At 37.0% G+C, this 24,780-nt stretch overlaps 1 long non-coding RNA gene across 1 annotated transcript; it reads left to right on the top strand.

Moving 5' to 3' along the window:
• The first annotated feature begins 12,041 nt into the window (after positions 1-12,041).
• LOC120439937 lies at positions 12,042-21,149 on the top strand. Its single transcript, XR_005612859.1, has 3 exons — positions 12,042-12,129; positions 20,710-20,796; positions 21,135-21,149. It is a non-coding gene; the product is annotated as an uncharacterized LOC120439937 (long non-coding RNA).
• The last annotated feature ends 3,631 nt before the right edge of the window (positions 21,150-24,780 follow it).

Raw genomic sequence — 24,780 nt, 5'->3', positions numbered from 1 at the left:
TTCACTGCAAGTAAAACAGAGATACCATAGCTGCTGTGCACAAGTACTGTATTAAAAATTGTATATAACAAATGTGCTTTTAAAATTTGTCTAAAATGAAGATGCTTAAGGGGTTACTAGATATTAGCTCGCCAACAAAATATTAATGCTGTGCTACTTTTAAAAGATGATGGAAACGCTTCTTTTGTGTCCTACGGGTTGCCTTTCCAACGAATTTGAGGAATACATTTTCATCAAGTATAATATGTGTATGGTGCAAGTTTTGGAAGTTAATGTTTTCAGATTTTTACGTCTAAATTAAAACTATATGCATTTGTTTTTGAAGTTATGATGAGAAAGGTAGACATTTACAGTATACAGTCTGCAGACTCTACCTAATCTGTGGACCCAGGTGCAAAGAGTTGGCTTGTGTGGACCTGATATATGTCAATGAAAGTGTGCAGACAAAAAGCATGATTGGTGGACAACTTTTATTTTGGCACTATCTTTGTCATGCTTGATAGCTTCAAGTGAAACAAATGTGCTGATCTGTAGCTTTTGCTATGTTGATGGTTTAGAAAATGTTGGTTTGGACTTCTCCTTTTATTTTTTCTTTCCAGTTGGTTAGTTTGTTGATTTTGGCTAGCTCACCTTTTTAACTTTTGCAATCATTTCAAGGCAACAAGGTGACGGTGCCTTAAAGTTGGCTTCAAATGTTCAGATTTAAGGCCATTACAAACCATTTGCGAAAAGCATCACGAAATTCAGAATTTTCTGGATCTGAACTTGCTGTGTGACGTATATACACAATGAATGCATTGCGAAAAAAAGTAATCCTTGCAGTGAAAAAAATGACGTCGACATCGAGGCATGATGAGCTGGTCCTGATGTGTCTAAATATGAAAGCAGTGCTAATTTCATGGTTTGATCCAGGACTTGAAGCTTTAACATTACTACATTTGTACAAATTTCAGAATGTCAGTGGGGTGGTTTCAAGTCGTATTAGAGACCACATCTGAGGAGGCAGAGAACTACTTTTAGAGAGCCAACTGACCCAAAACAGCATCTAGCTATGTGAAATGGTATTATTTTACTATTTATATATGTCAGCACACTCGTTACCAAATGCACAGGTTTGATTGGTCAGATCTGTTTATTTGGATCTGAAAAATCAAGCTTGGTTTAAAAAAAATAATCTTGCAAATTCATCCAGTGAAATTATGTAGTCACTCACACCAACCACGTAAAGTCTTTTAAATATTGAAGCTTGGGACCCATTGACTGCCTCAAGACAGGCCGTGACAGTGTGTGTGTGTGTGTGTGTGTGTGTGTGTGTGTCTACTCCTAAAATGTAACATTCCTCAATAAGCCAGCTATGGTACTGGTTGACTGGTTAGAAATGACAGAAGACAGAAGATGGTTTTTAAAGTGTTTTCCCTCCTCCTTCTTCTCTTCTTCAGTTTCTGTCGTCTTTCTTAATATTTATGTGTATCTGTCTAGCTGACTGTCTGCTGCCTTCATCAAGTTCACTGTCACCAAACCTTCAAGCATAGTGCTCTGTTCATTCCTCCAATACATTTCCTTCCATGGGTTCCTCTCATTTTGTGCCAGCTCATTCAAGCCACACCACCTGTCAGACATTGACTTCATAAATAAATCTTTACTTTGGCACAGTCGGTTTTGCTCTATCATTTAGCATTTGTCACGCAAAAACGAGATATCATGTGACACTTCGTATTTTGCTCCCGTGGCATCCACTATGTCATTCTATAATAATGCATAAACACAGACAAGGTGTTCACTTTGTCCATGGTTATATTGACCATGTGTGTTTAGCATAAACTCAACTGTTTAAACTGTTTAAAATGTAGATACACTGGAACGGTTGTAGACATTTATAAACATCCCAGCTTACTCAGACAGATTTGTTTACTCAGAGCAAAATGTGCAACAAATGTGTCAGCTCAAAATATGCATTAACTGTATTTAAAAAAATATTTCTTGTCCCTTTTCATAGCTAAAAGTCTGGGGTTTAGTATATTTTTCAGACTTTTGTTCTTTATCTAGCACACAGACCTAAAATGCTCTACGAAATCATGGCAGTTCTCAAACATAATTGCTCATATTTCATATTTGTTTGATAATTATTGGAATTTGTGCAGCATACGGTCTGATGTAGCTACATAATGTAGAGCCTCAAATGATTAAACCTTATAGACTAGTATTTTAAAATGTTTACATGTTAAGAGGCCAGTATTACTTTATAAATGTCTATAATCAGAATAATAGAATGGAAATAGGAGGCAAAGAGCTGCCCCTTTCTTGGTTTAGCTCATTTGAGCATGATTGACACATGGCACCACACAACATTCTCTGCTCATCCACACACATCAGTCACTTCATTATGTGCCGAAACAGTGCAGAGTGGGTGGTGAGTGTTGTCAGTCATCTCCAGCTGGAAAAAAATGCAGAAAGACATGTTCAGACAGTCAACAATTGTTGCCACCCAGGCACTCCTGCTGCCATAGTGTAGTCAAGTGGAGTTTTGAGAATTCAGGGGCAGAGATTGAGAGTGGCTGTTTTCTCCCCTCTCTTCATCTTTTGAATGCCCTCTCTTGTGTGAATGGCTTGCTGACAACAAATGTTGCTGCAGATCCAAGCAAGAAAGCATCTACAGGTTGTGCCAAGTGTCAGCTCGATGCAGAGCTGCCAACGCTGGAGCAATTTTTTAACTTGAGGAATGAAAGTAAACATCCTCAAGATCACACAATTATTATAGTCCACGCATTGTTGGTTCAAATTAGACTGACAGCCGAGTGGCAAAAACCTAAATAGCAGGTAATTTAAGTGTCTATTGATAAGTCTTAAGATGGTGAAGTCTATTTTTTTGTGCATATGGAGACCTCGGTCTGTAAATGTATTACCTCCCTTTAGTACAATTTTATATATACTGCGCCCTGTGTATGAAGAGTTTTGTGTTTACTCTTTATAAATGTAACATCATTTTATTACATGCTGAAGTAAACGTTACATATGTGGAAGTAATATTATCATTTCCTAAAATATATATTGTATTAAATATATACTAACAAATTAAGCAACTGCCATATTAATAATCTTGGAATTTGCTACATAGTTTCAAAGCTAAGATATCAGAGTTCCAAATGTAGTAGTTTATTTTCAACTGACAAAGAAGTGTTGCATAGCCAAATAAAACTGCCTTTCCCTTAAGCTCTACTGACGTGTAGAAGGAAAGGTCAGTTTCTGGTCACAGCATTCTTTTTAGTATAGCAATTAAATGCTGAAAGAACCACAGCTGGTATTCCAAAGTTGTTACAGTCACAGGCAAAACGACTGGGCCACAGTCTTTGAGATTACTGCATGTGACCCCTGCTGTATTAACGTATTTGGCTTTTTTGGACACAGTCTCTGTGTGATGGTTTACAAAGAAGATGAGCCACAGGCAGGCTACCAGCAGCAGATTAAAGTCTAAAATCCAAAATCTTCAACCAACAAGCTGGAGGTCCTACATGTGTGGTAGTATCAGCAAATATTAAGGTGAAATGTCAAAAGGCAAAAATTTAGGGTTATGCAATTCACAATTAAAACAAAATAGATCCAACACTACACAAATACAAAGCATGAATACAAGCAAACAAAAACAGAACAAAGCAAACAAAAAACTATCAAGGAATTCATAGTAAAACATGGAGAAAGGGCTGGAAGGATTTACTACAAGGACTTACTCAAAGACAATCTGGCAAAGCACAAAGAGAACGAGGGAAGCTTATACAGACAAAGCTGATTGGTAAATTAGTAACAGGTGGTGTACAAAACTGATGGGGAAGACATCTTCATACAATAACTGTATACATCAACCGGCTGGGATACCTCATTTTTTTGTTGTCTAAAGCCTAATTTTCTGGCTGTTATTTATTAGTCCTAACATGTAAACAAGCAAAAGCAGAAAGACAAGGAAAAAACAAGCTAAAAATCTGTTTTTCTGCACTTTACAGTTTATAACTACTTGCCCTAGAATTAAGTGAAGTCAAGTCAAGTCACCTTTATTTGTATAGCACATTTAAAAGACGTCAAGTGTCAGCCAAAGTGCTAAACAGAAGCACAATGTAGCTAAAATAAAATAAAAATAAAATTAACAGAATTTCACTTAAATTACAAATATTTATATATTATAAATTCTTACCAGCAGATACACTAGAATAAGAGGGTAACAATGTAGGATTTTACAGGAAATAATATATAATAGTTTTTGTAACGTGCGTAGTAGAGTGTAACTGTATGGTATTCTGCAGGAAAAGACACAAATTATGTTGCAAGTCATTTTAAGCACTGCTTCAGTAGAAATTAAAAAGTTTAATTATTACATCCTTATTCTCTTGTATGCACCAGGAGGTGTTGTTATTTATTATAATTATACTGTAATTTCTGATCAAGTACACTGAAATTCCATTCCCTTAGTCACAGTTTGTTTTGTTGCTACAAAACAAAGCAAATGTGAGAATTAAGAGTAGTTGGTAGGTTTGTTAGCATAATAAATCGTATAGCAAACACATTTTTTTGCTTTTTTTTTTTTTGCTCCGTTGGGCATCTTTCTTCGCCTTTAGACAATAATTCTGATGGCAAAAGAACCAAACGGGACAGGTTAAAAAAAAACAAAAAAACCAAAACAAAACAAAAAAAACCCAAAAAAACCCCCACATTTTTTTGCATTACATTAAAATCATCAGAAAGGCCACTACTCTACAGAAGTGATGGAGAGGTCCAACCTGAATCAGCTGAGATGATGGTTTGCAAGTGAACAGTTGCACGTCCGTGCCACTCAAAGCAGCTGCACCCCTGATTATGCATAACTTTAAACTTAATAGAATTCAAATGGGGAGGTTCTGTAAAATTCACTCCATGTACAGGTTTCATTAAAGAGTAGATTAGCTATGGAGTCAGAGACTGTTTTTCCTGGAGGTTGCCACTTGGGAAAATGCAAAATAAAATGAATGACAAAACCCATTTGGTCATTAATTTTAATTTGACTTTACAATTCTCGACTGATCACAGCAGAATGATTTCACAGCAAACATTTTAAATGTACTATAATACAGGGGTGGGGTTTTTTCGATCTCTTTCTTTCTTTTTACTTCAGCTAGAGGCATTTTTACATTGAAAAAACTCTCTTATACATCCTTGACTTAAATCTTTAATAAATGTATTACTCTCGCCTAAATGAGCAGCATGTCCTCGTATCTCTAAATGCCACCCTAGTGACAGATAGTAATTAATAGAAACATTAGTCAAACTATTTTTAAAATTGGAAAGGAGTCACTTCAAGAACATTTTGAAATGTCCTTCTCCAGCAGTCCTGTTGATGGATGTGTGCATTTCAGGATCAACACATGGGAGCCCTCTATCGCCTGGGACAGCATTTGGCAGACTAAATAGATAGGGTGAAGCAAGGATTGGTTTGTAAATGAATGTCTACACGTCTACTAGAAAGTAGGGCTCCTATTTTTGCAGTCATATTCCAATGAAAATTAAAATTTTTGGTATTTGCTGAACTACTTGATCGTTTCTATGATGTCCAGAGGATGGTGGTATAGATTTTATTTCCCTGTACTTACCCATTCTATATGTTTAAATTCCTCATTTAAAGTAATACTCACTGTATTGCCCTTGCATATGTTGGACAAAAAATAAGTTATTTCTTGTTCTTATGACCCAATCAATCCATGCATGCATAATATTTTTGGAATATTTTACATTATGAACAGCAAAGTATCTTAAAAGCTGAATTCCCATTTTGCAATTTGTGTTTCCCTCTTGCATATGTGCTTGAGAAACACTTGACTGCTATACCTTATTCATCTAAAGATGGTGTTTTATTGTTATGCTGCCAAGAGTAGTGGTGTTTAATAAAGAAGTAAAAAAAATGATAAAAGCAGAACCACATTTGTAAACTTTGCACAAATTCCACTGTGTTGGGCGATTGCAATGGTACCATGACACTTTGCTAATGGCCTCTGCCAGGAATTGGGATCTGGCAGCTCCAGCTAATGACAGTGGCCTACAGCACATCTGCACAGGGTGTTTTCAAATGCTCTCTCTGTAACATGCTTGAAATTGGGAATATTTCACTTCCCTTGGACCACAGTGAGGGCAGCTGATCCGTGGTATATGTAAGCATTTATGTAGCTGATGGATATTTAAAATTACTTAATGCTGAAGGCAAATACAGCAAGGGGACAGCTCAGAAACCTGATGGAGATGGGGGTAAAACTGATACATATCAGAAATGTATTTATTATTTATTTATTGGTCATTGTAAAACCAACCAAAGTACAAAAACAGAACTAAGACAACAAAAACAGGCCTTGTAAAATTGACATTAAAATAGGTGATTTACTTGACGGATGAGCTTTTAAGAAAAACTGCTATGGGGAGAGGTTAGACTACAAATGACACAAGGATACTTCACAGTGCAGTGTAAATTAAATTCTTCACACAGTGAAGCAATTCTCGCATCAAGAACACAATGACTCCTTAACATTACACCTCAATCAACTATCCAGGTGCATTAATTAATTCATACTAAGGTGCTAATGGATTATTATGAATTAAGGGATTTGCTGCTAATGAATAGTCAAATTTTTTTTAAAAAGCCGAGAGTAGTCAGATTCTAAAAAGGCGAGAAATAATTGCTTTTATACAGTATGTTATAGCAGGCACTCTTAAGTCTTGATGCTAATGTTTCAGGAAATATGTCCACCCATACACACCCGTACACAGAGTCACCTCAAGGTCATAAACAAATCCTCGATACAACCGTTGTTGTAATTTGATGCTGTATAAATTGAACTGAATTGAAATTGACATTTAGAAACTGGAATTTAAAAACTCTTTAGTATCATCATGTTTACTATATTTCTGTTTATATTAATGCCACAGAATCCCAAAATTGTAGTAGTTAAGCAGGAAGGTTGGTAGGCATGACTGCTCACCCTCTGTTCCCCTCTAATATCCCCTCTATTTTATGCTCTAAGATGGGTTGCTCTGATTGCAGGCAGTAGCGGCATGCTGCTTGCCCTTATGTGCAGGATGTGCTGTTGGCTCTGTCCTTGAGTTGTCAGATATTTAACTCATAACTTTTAACTTTATATTTGATCCATGACAGAATTTTTACAAAAGCCTAATTGGCAGAAAAACTGAAAACCTTGGAATACTAGCTCAGGGTTTGTGTGTGGGTCTGTGTGTGCGAGAGAGCAAGAGAAAAAGAGTGAGAAAGAGAGAGCGAGAGAGCAAAATTGTATGTATGTGTGTGCATTTGTGTGGCTGGCTAGCTGGGGGGCATGAAGCTGAGAGTAGGGCATTATTAAAAACCATCTGTTTTCCTGCAGAGTCAGAAGGCCGTCTGGACACAGTCTCTTAACAGGCCTTGTTTTTCTAGATGCCCTGAAGCAATATGACAAATTCGAATGCCCAAACTAAAAAGTAGAGGGGGACCGGAGAAAGCATTTTTTTTGCTAAGACAAATTTATGTATGTCTTCAAACAAAACTGTTAACACAAACCTTGCATATCACAGCAAGGTTTAAAAAAAACTAGAAAAACAGAGCACTTGCCTGAACTGGAACTTTATTTTACCGTTTAAAGCCATGCATTTTTAAGTATGGCTCAATGTGCTTTAAGCAGGAGACATGAAGGACAAACATATTGCAATCCACTTGACTCGCTCTTGCCATTCATGTTGACCTACAGTACCTGATCTGGATTAATCTTAATAAGGAATTTGGTATATTCATTATATTCCTTTGCACTGCAGCAACAGATACAGAGAATAATGCCGCTATTGGGTGCATCTGCCGTTGCAGTTACAAACCTACCACTTACAAAGAAGTGGTCCTGATTTAATCAGGGTTCTCTTGGTACAGATAGATGAGAAGAAATAATCCCTCTCGAAACTAAAAGTCCATGCCACGCTTTCTAACTAGGAATTATTGACTGTAAGTTAAAAGCAACTAAGACTTTTAGTCTCGTGCAGCCATATGTACTTATACCTTATATTTTCAAATGGTCAGTCTCTAATAACACCCTTAAAATGAGCCGGCCAATGGACACTGAAATTACTGCATGTGATTAAGTTGAGATAATAGCACTCGTAGCCTAAGCTTCCTTTGTTTGCATCACAGCACAATTTCCTCTCTGTTCTGCTCAATGACCCTATTTTTTTCCCCTCTCCCCTCTTCTTTTGGCATAAACAGACAGTAATGGCGTCTGCATTTTCCTTCCCCCTCACTGGCCCTTCACATGGCTCAGCAGCTTAGCTTGACAGCTCCGCTGCGTGTGGGTTCAATTGGTGGAGTTGAAAGCCTTTTGCAGCATTTGGGTTTGGCCTGATAGAATCCTCCATTTACCTTTTGCCCCCAGGCAGTAAGAGAAAAGGAATATGGTTAAAGCCATGCTGGTAGCAGAGACTAAATGAAACATGATTCTAAAAAACATTTAAAAAAAAATTGCAAGACAAAAATAGGCCATTCTTTGAGAAACTGAATTAAGTTTTAGTTTCAAGGGAATATTCTGTGTCAAACCCTTTCATCAATCCATTTGGTTCTTTGAAGGACTTAACTGACAATGAGCTTGCATGCACAAACGCACACACTGAACTCCTGACAGTAAGGTACGTGGTTTCCTTATAGCGGGAAACTCGCTTAGCTTAGGCAACAGCTTCTCAAAAGGGATCCAATCATGCGATAAGATGTCTGCAATTAAAAAGGTAACCTCGGAGAAATGAGTTTTACTTTTCATAGTGAGTAAGGGCAAATTTACACCAGTTTAATTTCTGATTTTTTTGCCACTTACTCCCCTGACACCCACTGATTTATTGGCCACACTCACAGGCAACTAGGCTTCTAATATGAAACCCAACCCGAAGGGAGTTAGTCTAGACAAAAAGCTAGGAGGTGAGCTGAGTCCCCTTGAGAGGCTCTGAACTGGCTGTTGTGGAGTACTGTAGGTGTGAGATGCACTTGTGTTGGCAAATGTTTGATGAATGACAGCTGGCTGTCAAAAATTATAGTGAAATTGTTGGCAGGTAGCAGGGGTCACTGTACTATTGTTAGTAATGATAGAAAGAGGGCAGAAGCAGCACCGAAAGAAGAGCAGTTCACGTCTGTCACGACTGTACTTGAGGTAGTGGGCAGGCATCCATACTGAGATGTCATTGTGACAACCACAAATGAATGCATCACACTGTGTACTGCCAGAGGGAAAGGAAAAGGTTAGGTTAGGTGTCATCAGCATAACAATAGTAAGTAATATTATTGGATGACAGAACAAGGACATTTTTATTTCTAAAGGACAGACATTTGCAACTATGTTCATTTAACATTCACCAGGAGAGGGTATTTAGTGACAACCAATGCACTGATTAACTAGAGGTGTTTTCACACATGAACTCTAGACTGTCCGGTGTGGAAGCTCTGGGCTCATCCAAACTATTTCTCACCACACAAACAATGGGAGATGGTCCACGGGAAATAGATTCTCACTTCTGGCAATGCTGTGTGTGGTGACTGGATAGAGGACGAATGATGCAGGAGACGTGATGTTCACTTGTCATTGTGAATTGTATTTTCAACTGTCACATGAGCGCAGTTGGATATTACACAAATGTAAAGACCTGTTAATGCTAAATCTGATGGACATTTGCTTTCTCTACTCATACTTCTCATACTTCTCTGCCACCTATTGTGCAGCAGTTTCAAGTTGAAGTTGGAGCTGCTTGACAGCAAATTTCTGGGCTGCTTTTCATTTCCAGTTCAAGCCTGTTAGAATTAATGAACACAACATATATTGTTTAATTTTGGCTGGCATCTTGTCATTAATGACATCAAGCTTTATGCACACATACATCTAAAGCCAGGACTGTAAATAATTTCAAAACTTTCACAATGTTCTGGAGAGTAATTAAAATTCAATTAAAGTAAACTTTAATTTAATATACAAATAATGTATAAAGGTAGGCAATTTCAGTAAATAACTTCTGAGAACAGACAGCACTACATAGAGGAATACATATATAATTAAAAGGCATATTGCATAGATTATTGAGAAAAACAGTATTAATGAACAACTTTAGTCTTACCACTCAGAAATTTTACATTTTTCATTTTTTGTTCCACATCACATTTGGCTTTAGCCACTAGTGTGACTTTTTACTAGTAAATGCATACTTTTTCTCTAGAGTCAGATTTGTGATAAATAAAACACAACCAGTTTGCCATCCATCCACCCATTTTCTTCTGCTGTTCTGGGGCTGGGTCACGGGTGCAGCAGCCTAAGCAGAGAAGCCAAGACCTCCCTCTCCCCAGCCACCTCCTCCAGCCTTTCTGGGGAAACACCAAGGCTTTCCCAGGCCAGCTGAGAGATATAATCTCTCCAGCGTATCCTTGGTCTGCCCCCAACCAGTTTGCTGTAACAGAAAACACTTATAGCTTATAACAACAGTTCTCATGATAATTAAATTTAGTCATGAGACTTAGTTACTGTCTGAAATAATAGTGGCAAAAAAACAACCCTACTGACCATCCAGCTGTAACACTGCACAATTTCTCTTTACTACCAGTATTGGGGGAAGTTGCTATTGACTTAAACATATTTTGAATACACTGGATAGATCCACATGTTGATTTTGCACAGACTTATTTTGATCTATCTATCTATCTATCTAACATTTTAAATATATCAGTAACTAGTGCCTTGTCTGGGCACTAGTCTGGGTAAATCTGATTAGATTTCATTTGATTAAAAAGTATCATTCTAATTTTCATTGCTTCTGCAGATTCTGGTGCATACTACATAAAAGCTGATTTCGTAGTTTCAGTTTTAATTACCTTTAATAATGATCAAGGTAATTAGACCCTGGGAACTAGTGAAGTATGAAGTTGGCCTATTGTTAAACAATATCTAAGATACTAAGGAGGCTCTCTTTGGAGAGCTTTGTAAATAAAAGCTCTCCAAAGAGAGCGTCCTAAGTTTCCAAAGAAATGCAACTTCATCATCTTCGCACTGCCAAAGATGGCTAAGAAACTCATACTGAATATAATGGTGCACTCCAAATTTGTTCCTGTTGAAAACAGAATGATATGTTAACTGTATGCACTTAAAAACCCTATTTTACAATTATTTTAATAATTATATTTTTAATCAGCGTCAAATTTTAGATTGAATTGGACAAGCACTGCCTGCCTTACTTGTCCTGAGTACAACGCTATGCTTCAGTGAGAAGATTAGATTAATTTGTTTAGCATGGTTTCCATGAATTACAGGTAGAGCTTTGGAGTTTCCTCTTAATCAGGAAGGACGCTCCCTGTTGTCCATCCTGATTAGCAGATTGACTAGTAACTGTGCTGGGTGTACAGACTAATCTATACAGTTGTTGCTATATTTGCAGAGTAAAAGAGTACAGCCCAGAGTATATACTAGAGTATGACAGTGTTAAAGCTGCTATTTTGTAAGCTTACCCACTTCTACCAGAAAGCTTACAGCCAGCATTTTTGTGGTTGAGAAAGTCAGAGAAAGTCCAGACTACAGAGAAGCTCTGGGAGCTGATTAATCTGGAAGAACTAAAAACTGTGTTCCAAAGAAAGTAATATAAAAACTGTAGAACGAATTGCTGCTCATAAAGTCACTTTTATTAGTAAGTTTCTTCCTGATACTAAAAGTAACGCTAGTCTTCCTTACTTTTTAACACTATATAGTGGCAGTTTATCTCCTCTTTCAAATAGCAAAGCTTCTCTTACCAACACGGGAAAGCCAGAAAGGAATTGTTTTTATTAGAAGAAACCTAGTCATGTTACACCTGACTACCCATTTTAAGTAAAAAGCAGAAAACCAAAACCATGGGTCTGACTAGTTCTCTGCAGTGCCAACTCCTTGTTGTTGAACTAGAGTAAGATCCATGCCACCCTGGGGGTCCTGAATTCACAGTTTTGAACAGTTTATCAAAGAAGCCTTTGTAGAGTCAGAGTCTGAACCTGCTATTTCCATTTTGCAGGATATTGGTGCTTCAGTGTTTAACCCTGTGCAAAGAGTTTTACCCTTATCTGATGAAGCTTTTCTTGATGGTGCTACCTTCATATGGGTATGTGAAATTTCATTCCTGTGTTTATTTAAAGTGTGGTTTAGTTACAGGACTGTAAACAAGCTTTTATATTTAATCAGTCTAATTTTAGACACTGACATTGGTGAGAAACAAGTATTACCTACACTTGTCGTGACAGACCACTCTGCGGTTTTTGAATATTTTGGTCCTGTAGTGGATCCTGCCTATGTTGTGTCAAGTGTCCAGTCTCAAAAAGCAGAACCTCCAGAACACTTAAGTAGATTTCTGGTGACAGAGTCAGAGTAACTCAGGTATGTCTGCTGAAATTCCACTGGATCTAGGTAGTGAGAAGCTAGTACACTGCAAAAACTCAAAATCTTACCAAGTATATTTGTCTTATTTCTAGTCAAAAATCTAATTACACTTAAAATAAGACAAAATAAGCTACAACATTCCAGTAAGATATATGAACTTCTTTCTAGACAGTGAATCTTGAAATCTTGAAGTGAAAATTAACTAGTTTTTCTCTAGTTTCAAGATTCACTGTCTTGAAATAAGTTCATATATCTTACTGGAATGTTGCTTTGTAGCTTATTTTGTCTTATTTTAAGTGTAATTAGATATTTTGACTAGAAATAAGACAAATATACTTGGTAAGATTTTGAGTTTAACATCTCACAGGGCTGCTCGCTCTTTGACTAAATGTTTTTCTTATTAGCTGTTAATCTTGGCATTCACTTAGATGGCAACATTTTACAATTAGAATTGAAGTAATAGGTTAAATTATGTGCCAGTTACTCAAGTAGATTAAGGGATAAATTTCATGTCAAAGGTATTCAGCCAAGTGCTTGATGTTATGCACAACATTGCTAGTATTTACCATCCTTAGAGCCAATGTACCCACCAAACCTTGAAGTCCATGATACGTCAAGTCTTGAGCATGGTCCATGGTATTACCAGGAATCAGTGGGGTAAGTTATTGGAATTGGTATTTGACCACATTATTTGATGTTGTAGCATGAGCAGTATATTGGACATCTTTCACCTACTGCCAATGTGTTAGAGTTTCTTTTAGAAGTGGAAATAGTTTGACAAAAATGCAGAAAGGCGGAATTGCCAGCCTGGAAATTCACTACTGTCCATTCTGCCAGTACCATGATCTCCACTGCTCGCTGCCCTTATGTGACTTGGTTTCACCAGAAAACTAAGTGACACCATCTATGTCATTTGCATTACGGACAGGAAGAGCAAGTGTCTGGTTTGTCATATTAACATGCTGAAGCTGTATACTGTCTGGCTGAGTGAGAGGAAGGAATTCCTGCCAGTCAAGCAGGCTGTGTTGAGGTGAAGCTGCAGGCTTGGTGATCAGAGGCAGATATGACCAAGATGATAAACTTTGGCTGTTCTGCTTTTACAACTATTTAAATTGTATTTATTAAATTTTTTGTACCCAGGTCAGTTTTAAAATGTAGGCAACTGTTCAGTCTGTTTCATCTGTGATGAAATGTCCAAGTCATTTAAGAAAACTGATACAACCGCTAAAAATGAATCTTAAATACTTGTTTTGTCTAATCTTAATTAAAATTTGAAGAATTAGATGAAAACTAACAACTTAACTTCTCCAAGAAATTATTTGCCATTACTGCTGTTGTTGCATGACAGTGTCAAAATTACCCATCCTTGTGATCCTAGTGTTAATTATATAACTGGAATAAATTGCAAGAGTTTTAGCCCACAACTCTGGCATTTGTTTTTAAATTTATAATGTGTTTAATTAGCAGACAGTCCAGACAGGCAAAGTTCTTCATCTTGATGACTCGGGTACTTAAAAGTTTACCAGTCGGCTGCCACATTATTAGGATAAAAGTAGCAAGCTACCCTTTCACCCAAAATTGAAACTAAAATAGCTAAAGTTCATGAGCAATGATGTTATGAGCAGTGTATGTAACAGTGGATTTGACAGAGAAAGCTGACGACGTGAAATCCTCATTTATTTCCACAATATTGTAAAGAAATGATTTTCCCCGAAAGATAAGCCAGAGGTCGGTTTTATGCTGATATATTTTCACTAAACTCAAATTAGAGCTAATCCCGAAGAGAATGTCACACAGTCTTAGAAAAAACAATTATTTTCTCCTGATCATGTCGTAACAGTTAACAGTGAGGGCTGTAAGACCAAACAACATTAGGATTTCTTTTCTGGGCACCATAACTGATTGGGTAGAATTTCACAGTAACCCATTAAAAATGAATTAGAATATTTCAGACTTGATGGACGAACAGATATATGTTAACAGCATAATTTTTGCCATCACAAGAATTATGCAACTAACGTAATTTAATGTTGGCACCAAATGTATTCCAGCTTTTTACAGTATTGCACAATACTGTATGTTACTGTTTGTTGAAAGGGTTGGGCTGGGTGTGTAAGAATTGAACTATCAGTTTCTTTTTCTTATATATTGTACATTTAGCTGTGACAAATTTCCAGGCATAAATATTACATTTTGTCTTGTCTCTTTAACATGTTTTTGTGTTATCAAAAGTTCTACTTGTTTTTAAGTTTTTCTTAAAATCTGTCGATCTGTAGTTTTGTCTGTACTTTGCTGAACATGAAAATCCTGATGTCACTTTACAATACTTCAGATATCAGGGACCAAAATCCCTATGTGACAGCAGAATGAAGTCAGGCATATCTAGCAGCAGTCACACACACACACACACACACACGCACGCTTCTTGCTGCAGGCACATCAAAATATAGTCCCAGTCTTGCAGTGCATTATATAGGTATTACCAGAGATGGTTACTGTAACGCGTTACTGTAATCTGATTACTTTTTTCAAGTAACGAGTAATGTAAGGGATTACTATTGCAAAAACGGTAATTAGATTACCGTTACTTTCCCGTAGGAACGCTGCGTTACTGCGTTACTAAAACCGTGATTTTTTGCGAGAATGTCTCATGACAGTGAGGTAAGCGAAGTGCGACGTTCGTGACAACAGCTGTGTGCAGATCAACAATGGATAATATATCAAGTACGGGAGAGAGTATGAGCATGCAGCGTTCAAAGCGTGGAAGTACTGACCTTATTTTGAGTTTGATTCCATAAAAAGTGACAAAAACATTAGTGTCCGTTGTGCGTGGGAAGAAAACTTATTTTTACAGCGAAAAAACCCCCTAAACTTCCAAGCAAGCAGCGAGTGCGCTACGACTGTAATGTGAAATTCACAGAGAAACTCGCGGATTCTTCCACTGACCGCTGCGGCACACCTGCACCAGGGTAAACCTCCGCCTAACCCACTCCTGCTTTATAGGTGAAAATAGAGCAACAGGACCGCTAGTCTTTGATTTTATTTATTTTCTGCTGTGTTTTACTTTCATCTATTTGAAAGAGTGAGTGTAAACACAAAAAAATATTTTATTTTATGTGCTGGAATGTGCAGAAAATAGGTTTAATTGTTAAACAAATTTCTTCCAGTCAGAGAATGTTGCATATAATTAAGTTTTTGCTTGATGCATAAAGTTAAAAGATTTAAAGTTTAAAGTTTTAAAAAGAGACGTTTCCATTTGATTACATTTTGTATGATGGATAATGCAGAAAAAGTAGAATTGGGCTGAAAGATCTATCGCTTTATCACCTATTCAGGTTGTAAATTGTGTTTTTAAAAAGTAACTAAGTAATTAATTACTTTTGAAAATAAGTAATCAGTAAAGTAACGGGATTAGTTTTTCAGGGAAGTAATCAGTAATTAGTAACTGATTACTTTTTTCAAGTAACTTGACCAACACTGGGTATTACAGTGGTATTGTTAAAAGAGGAAAAGACATTCAACAACCACAATAAGTTATGATTTTACAGGACATACTTGGTTGTATTCATTAAAATTTTAGCTTCCTATCACATACCTACTTATCACATCCCACATACCTACTTTTGTACCTAGATGTTCTTTGACTCATGTAAATTTTCTTCAGCTAAGCCTCCAGTCTGTCCTCAGTCTCTATACTGATTACAGTTGATCATTCTTGCCCGCAGGTCTTCTGTAAAAGGTGCCTAAACCACCTAAATTGGCTCCTCTTACTGTGAAGATGAGGCAGTAGCCTGATACCAAGGTCTTCCTAAATCATCGAACCTTTTAAACTGAGATGAGCCACATAATGGAGAAATCAACTAACCCTAAATTGTTTTAGTGGGCTCATTACACAATTCTATGTAAAAGCTGGAAAAACAATGTTGAGAGTTCAAAGAGAGACAGAAAGGGTTTGTGAAAGAAATTAAGACACCATATGTGCTGTGAAACATCTGTTGCCCCGGGGGTAGGCAGGGACCAATGAAACTCCATTACTGCAAAAGATAATACATTATTATGACTGAATAAATAAATAAGCCATTAAGTCTCTTAGAATGATCTCAAACTCAAAAAGGTTTCATCAATTTAATTGTTTTCCTTTTTCGTTATGGTATCATTGCATCGTATGTATGAGATGCTATTTTATCCAGAGGGATTTTGCTATAATACTGCATAGTTTAAAATTCCTTCTTCTGTATCACTGCCTCATTGTACACCACTCAGAATTAAAGGCAAGAAAATAGTGCAACTGTGTCAGTGAAGAAGGATGGATGTTGTTCTTCTGTAATAATTGTTCAGGCCTGATTTATATAGCGACAAGAATAACAGATGAGATAATTTTTTCCTTCCAGGCTTATTGTACACATTGAACCATCATAATGCCTTTACACTATAAACATGGCTTTTTTTCTGGAGGCGAAACAGCTGCAACACAATTATTATAAAGGGACCATGTTGAAACTTTTAGTTTAATGTATAGCAGCTGTTATTTGCTTATATTGAAAGATTTTTTGCATTCTAACCGCTTTCAAGAAAGTTTAATTGTGTTGTAGTCACTAGGCTACGATATCCCACTGATATTTGCTACGACACTCGAAGAAACAAAGCCAGCTACTCTGGCATGGATGGCAATTAGTATACCAGACAAAAATACCACAAATGAGGAGTTACATAAATATAGGCTAACATATTATGAAGGGACAATTGGCCCAATAGACCATGCTCTTCCAGCAGGATTTACCTAGTAAGGAGTCAGAGAACCACCATCCTCAAATCTGAGCTCTATTTTGATCTCAATTTGACATCTGTAAAGGTCGTATATATGTGACTGTATCGTGCACAAATGTTACAGTAATGTATAGAGAATATCAGTTCAGTAACACCAGGGTACTGCATTTTCTGTTTCACTGCTAAATGCAGAGATTTTTAGTCCTCACAGGGTTGCTGTCATTTTGGCCATTACACTGTGTATAGGCGCTAATCTTCTAACTTGAGAAACAAAGAAGGTAGTATTGGGTAAAATGACTAAATACTGAGTGCAAAATCAAAACTAAAAGCTTTGTTTGTTCCACCCTAATCACAAGGTGTTTTTTACTTTAAAGTTCAACACCCAATACTACTACTAATAATAATTCTGTAACACCAAAATACTGTTAGTCAGCTGTGTTGAGGATGCATACTACGCATACCCCAGTGTGATTCAGAACTTCAAAACTTGCATACATGCATGTTTAATGAGTCAACACAAAAAAATATTGATGAATTTAAAATATCCTTTGGTAATTTTTTATTAATTTATTTTGACTCACTGCTGTTTATTTCATGTAGGTGTTTTTTTTTCCATTTCCTGTAACATTTGGACATGCTACTCTTTTCCAGTTGTTGCAATATTTCTTTTACTGAATATCGTAGCAATACCCATTCATCTGTAGACATTAACCAGTTATTCAAGATTAAATGCAAGAAAACATATCTGAATAGCAGATTGGGCAATGCTTGCCAATAAGGTGTACTTTGGATCAGAAGAAGACTGCACACATCTCATCACAGTTCTACTTCACTTATTTAACTATGCAGTGAAATGTAGTAGAGAAACGCAGTCGTATGCCATTGTCTTTGACATGTAATGAATCATCATATATACAAAAAATATATTACCCAATCAAAATCCTACAAAACAGCAAATGTGATAGTACAAATTTCACATAATGGGTTCATGTAGTTATCCTTAAAAACTCTATCAGCCAATAACTACATTATAACACATTACAAAGGCTTTCATTCCGTGTTCGTGTGATTGGATGAACAGACTCCTATTAGAATTATCACTTTGTAGTCTTAGGTTCCCCGAGGAATTATCATTGGATGAGGTATCAAAATAGCTTCCGTTCCTCCCACCCCTGATGGCTCCACATTCATCAATGGAGGAAATGAAATTAAGGCCCTGACAACTTGATAATGAGGATTTGGTTGGAGAATAAAGAAGATTTTTGGGTTGTAATGAGCTCTCATTATTTATAAAGCAGAATTATAGAACAAGGTGTGTAAAGGACCAAATACCGCCTTCTTCACTGTGAGGCAGAGTTAAAACTGTGTAACTGCGCTTCCTTGTTAGAAATTACTAGTGTTGTGACTGGTCTGAATAAGGCATACCACAAGCAAAGTTTTAATCAGACATTGGATCAAAAACATTGTCCTCGTCTTTCGGTCCAACTTGTGAGAAAAAAAAAAAGCACCAACATTGTTAATTATTGTTGCCAAGTTTCAAAAGATTTTAGCATGTATTTATTTGTCTTTTTCCCCTTGATATCCAAGAGTTTTTGCTTCATCTTGTTGAAGGAACCCCATGCATATGTATGGCTTGAAGTTGTTTGGCTTTCTCAATATGTTTATTTAAATCTTTTTTTTTAAACTTTACTCATAATTTTGTGTTATTCCAAAGTAGATTGTCTTGATGTTGGAAATTATAATGAGATTTATGTTTCTAGGACACCATCGGAAATGAGGCTTTAGTCTCAGTAGGATATTTCAAGCACTCATCTGCTGTTTTCTTTTTTCCAAATTTGAATCGAATAACAAAGCAGAAGATGATAGACAGCAAGAAAAGAAACAAAGGAGATTGGAGGCTTCATCTCAGTGCTGAACAACTAGACACTGAATAAAACTGAACAAAACCCCAAGAAAGTAACCTTCACAGCACAGGATATAATGTGTATTTCTTCACTAGAGATAACATACATGTAAGTGTTATATCAGAATAAAAAAATTGTAAGAATTAAAAACAAAATCATACCTAGCATGTTTTAATAGTTTCTTAAAATTGTAATTGTATTATAACCCTTGCATGTATGTTTTGGGCAGAGACACACATTTGCTTTGACATTATAAGTCAAAATTACACACCGTAAGTGGTGATTAACAACATTAACATTGCACTGCCTATTTTTGCTCGTGTTCCATTTCTGCTGGTTGCGACATTTTTGAGTCCGAGTTTGTGGTTAAACTAATCTGCTAGCAAAATACAGAAATGACCTCAATACTTAATCTTTCTATTTCCTGGAGAACAATTTTCTTATTGTGACATAAAGGTCAGCTTGGTAGGATATTTGTTTTTAAGTAACAGACCTTTATTTCTGGGAGATGTGGTTTTCATAAAATTTCATTTAAATGCTGACTTTTTTTCCTTCCTTAAAACCACAACCCTTTAGTATCACCCAAATAAAGCACTTTGCTCTTAGACTGCAGGGTTATTTTTGGTTCATTCAGTATTTAAAAGTAGAACAGGAGGCAGAACCTTCAGCTTTCCGGCTCCTCTTCTGTGGAACCAGCTCCCAATTTGGAATCGGGTGACGGACATCCTCACCCTCTTCCCCAACTGGTCGCGGCAGATGGACCTCCCTCCCTGAACCTGATTCTGCCGGAGGTTTCTTCCTGTTAAAAGGGAGTTTTTCCTTCCCACTGTTGCCAAAGGGCTTTCTCATAGGGCTTCATATGATTGTTGGAGTTTTCACTGTTTTCTCTGTGTTATTGCAGGGTCTTTACCTTACAATATAAAGTTCCTTGATTTGGTGCTATAAAAATAAAATTCAATTGAATTGAATAGTATCCATATCGGGTATACCCATATACTGATAGGTTTCTTGCAATTGCCTATTTATAGTTATAGAAAAGAATACCCAGCTGCACATATTTATTCCTTTAATACTACAATATCATTTTTTGGCTGTTTATAAAAGAAACAATGACACCGTAAAAAAAGAAAAAGAAACCATGACTATATGGTTAATATGGATGTGCTGTCACCAATAAAGTGACCAAAATATTACAGAACACAAGTGCACTGAGCCGTAGACCTGCTCTAAGCTGACAAGCGGTGGACCATGTAAAACGTGTTCATTTTTGGCACCAAAATTGCACTGTGCCACTGGATTAGATAGCCACACCCTCAGCTGTGCCTCTCTTCCCTCTGTGGAGTCACCAAGACACAAAATAGTCACAGAAATAACCTCAGTCATTTCACCCTGTGCTGACATGAAAATGAGTGTAGTGGATTAAGTGGGACTTTTGACTACAGCCATGGTGCCACTGCAGTAATGCGTATCTGTTTCAAACACACTCAGTCAATATACTGTATATATACATATATATATTCTTTTGGATAACGGCACAAGGCATATGGGCAACCGGTGTCTTCTGTCATGCTTTCCCTTTTGTGCTTTCTGTTTGGGAGTTTTTCTGCACACATATTCTTTTGTCTTTTAATCAGCATCAGGTTTGGCCCAACACATCAACGGAGCTGCCTCTCCTTGAAGCTGAGTACGCTTGACTTGTTGCTGAGATGAATGACAACCAGGTAGGTCTACATCAACAAAAACAACAGAGAAATGACAAAACTTAAGCTCCTCTTGAAATGGCTTGGTCTCTAGTAATGTATTGCTGCGGCATGAGCATGCTAGACTTCATTTATTACACCTGAAATTTGTTACCTAGAGAAAACTGTAGCACTGCAGTGGACTAGCGAGCAATCCTTTTAAACTTGGCACATACTAATAATTAATATTCATGTGGGAAAAATTAAACTTTTATCATAACTTACGCTCATATGCTGACATACTCAGTCATTCACCCATTTCTCTATTAGCCACTCTTATTATTTCAGTAACCTAACTGCTCACACATGCACTTCTACAGGAACGAAAGGATTAAATTGGTACTATGACAACTGCTATTACTGCTACTGCTGAGACAGAGTTTACAGCTGCCGAGTCCAAAATGTCAGATTACCACTGTTCTGCCTGACAACCTTCAGCACATTAAATGCTACTACCATATGGTCTAATTAGACAGCACAGTATTAAAGAGAGTATCCCTTGTGTCTTTATTTGTTGTGTGAATCAAGAGTTAAGGAAAATAAAAGCACTTGACTTATTAGATGCAAAAATGTTGAGTTTTTGTTTGTCAAATAAATGCATTATCCTTATTTCTTAAGCTACTCAAACAGCTGAAAGACCTTGTCATTACTGGCGCAGTTTGAATGAATTGAAATGATGAAATGAATAGCTCAAAAAGCAAACATTTGCTAAACTGGTGAAAGAAATGTGACAATATATGATTACGTTTAGCTGTCTTTCAGGAATAGAAAACAAAAATACACTTTAAACCACAGGTACTGGTAGAAGTATAGAAACACTTACAAATGTGGAATTATCACTTGAGCAAAAAGTGTAAAAGGAAAGTAACACTTTCTTTTGTCATGTCGAAGACAATGAGGTCTTATTATTTATCTGAGCATGGCCTTTATTAACCTTCATATGCCATTATATAATAATATTACAAAATATATCAAAAGAATTCTAAAATAATAAACAATGTGTGTATTGCAAAACTGCAAAATGAAAATCTTTCCTCCAAGGTGTTTGGCTGTGTGCTTGAGTCGAAATGCCTCAGGGTGTCTACAGGTCCTGAGGCCTAGGTAATACCATATATTGCAGGTATTAATGAAACATATAGTATATCCAGCACTAAATTATTTAAGTTAGTCTAAATTACATTACTTGCAGAAAATCTGAAGTGATTAGAGAGCCGCTTTAAGAAAAGTAAAGTTTCCCAATTTGAAAATAGTTCTTGCTGAAGCACTTAAAGATCAATGAGGCCTGAAACTGTAATTTGCAGATGTTTTGTTTTCTTTTAAATATCTGTCTGTCTTTTAAGCATTACAAAAAGACAGCATATTTCCACAGCAGGATCAAACTACAGCGGAGCAGAGAAAAGCCATCTGCACCGAGTTTTGCGATGAGTCAAACATCTTGAGTAGCAAATGGGGGAGATGCCCCTCTTGTGATGCCTGTGGAGTTTCAGCAGCAGGTTCTTCCCCTATTCCCGACAATGGACAAGAATGTTGTCCGCTTAGCTATTTGAGTGATCACAGCATTAACTAACTGAGTTTTGGAGCCCTATTGTACGTAAATACAATACCCTCACCCCACCCCACTCCAACATAAATGTACTCCCTCACTCTGAAAATCACTTATTGTATTTCTGCTATGAGATAATTACTCAGAGTCTTCATACTTGTACATGTACACAGCTGAAATGTCAAATAATTATATTCATTCAAAGCCTTTTAGTACTCTGGGCTAACTCTAGTGTTTGCATAAAAAAGCACTGCATTAAGAAATCTTTTTACTCTTATTGTAATTAGGACAAATATCCTTTCTGTTGTAACGGGCTGCTTATTCCTAGAGATGCATTCCAGCCTCCTTGCCTGTTTAGTGTCTTGGCCTGGTTGCTCCATATTTATGAGAAACATGTCTTTAAAAATGAACTCTCTGTGTATGGTAAGAGATGTTGCACTTACCGCTTCTAATTCTTATGCTGGTCAATAAAAAGTATCCAGCAATGCTTCTGAATGCATAAAGCACGATGAGGTTGCCAATAAAAAAACAAGCTTTGATTCAAAAGTTCCTGAAGAAGCCCATTCTGTCGATTCACTGCCTCTAAAAGCAAATGTTACTGCTCTGCCTGAAGAATTATTAATCGTTCCCCACTCAAATATTTTCCCATTCCCTCTCTTGGATGGGCCAGTGTTTCATTTCTATGGCAAGCACGAGCTGCCATTTGCAGACTATGAGAGCAAATGTTAATTTGCCCCGTGTGCATTTCTGTGCCAGAGGAGCCATAGGGCTGGAAGCTAACACAGTGCTAAAGAGAGGATGGGCTGACTTGGGTATTTACATAAGGTAATGTGATTGAGTTGTTCCCATGGATTCTTCCCTTCCCTCAAAACCCTTGGGTGAGGCAAGGAATAGGACGTGTGTGTGTGTGTGTGTGTGTGTGTGTGTGTGTGTGTGTGTGGACAAACACTGGTCTGGCCAATCATCACACCATCACAGCACAACTGTTGCCTCATATTCTTCAGTGGCTCCTGCTGAGATGGAGCGACACATCATATAGACATCATCTACTCCAGATTATGTGATAGTCTGTCAGGATCATCTTCTTCTAGTCTACAGATGGTACATGAACAGGTACAGAGCGCGTTTTAGACTTCTGGAGTAGGTGCTGGTACACTGTTTTGTCATCTGCTTATTTTTCGTTACTGTTAAGTCTCTTGAGACTTGCTTCTCACTAAAGTCCTTAATTTTGGACTTGACTATTAGGACATGGCCATCACATTTGAATATCTCTTTATCTATATTATGTATTATGCTAGTAAAAGCTTAACAGAAGTATAAAAATGGAAACGCAAACAGCGTCTAGTGCTGCATCAGATATCTGTTATTCAGAAGTTGCACCAGGTGGGACAGTTATGCTAATAATCTAAAGATAATGGATATAAGGTGCTGTCAGGTGGCTATCAGCATTGCAATAACAAGGGATGTATAGGTTTGCAAGTCGATCTGTTACACACATCTACCTTTAGATGCTCTCTTAGGATATATTTACATTGTCTGATACTAAATCTACTACATAATGTGTCATAGAAGTGTGAGTTTGTGGAGAGCTTCAGACAAATATAATATCTTAGCTAACAACTATACAAAATTATAATTTACAGACACACCAAAGTACATTTGATTTGGACATTTCCAAAGGTCGATATTATTGATTTTAAACCTGGGCAGCAATCTTTTTTCCACAAACTGAATGGTTGTCTCATCCAAAGCTAAATGGCTTTACACAGCAGAGGAGAAAAAGGGAAGGAGGGAGGGAAAGCAGGTCAGCTGTTGACATGGACAAATGGGGATACAGCATATACACTATAGTGACCCAAATAGGACCCAAAGGTACAAATATTTTTATATTATATAAGATTATATTGTATTTTAAATGACTCTAAGTTGTTTCAAGGCAAGTAGGTGGAAAAAACGACAAAAAATAAAATTGCATAAACGGACATCGGTGTGTTTGTATTGTGCTTGCTTGACAGCCTATGTGAGGAATATTCGGAACAGCTAAGAACTGAGAAGGTCAAACTTTCACAGCCTCAAAAAGACATATTAGTGTTTTGAATTCTTAAACTCTTATTTGATGATTTCTTCATTATTAAGCATTTCCCAGATGATTCAACCACATGGTGGTGCTGGTGGACTTCTGACTGTAGTCCATCAAGCGATTATCTGTCACACACACTGCCTCCTTTCAATCCTACATCATCTCATTCTCACTCCCTCTTGCTTTGACTTATCACATCCTCAGCTCTCTGGCGTCTGCTCTTTTTCCTTAACATAATGTGAGATGAGGTGAAGTGTTATGGCAAATTAAGTAAAATTAAGACAAGGGAACAGCTCTACTCACCTATGTCGTGCGTAACTTTTATTGCACAGCTACTGACAGA

The sequence above is a fragment of the Oreochromis aureus genome, linkage group 1 (genome assembly GCF_013358895.1).
Source record: "Oreochromis aureus strain Israel breed Guangdong linkage group 1, ZZ_aureus, whole genome shotgun sequence".
NCBI classification, from domain to species: Eukaryota; Metazoa; Chordata; class Actinopteri; order Cichliformes; family Cichlidae; genus Oreochromis; species Oreochromis aureus.
This window is presented reverse-complemented; position numbering and strand designations above follow the sequence as displayed.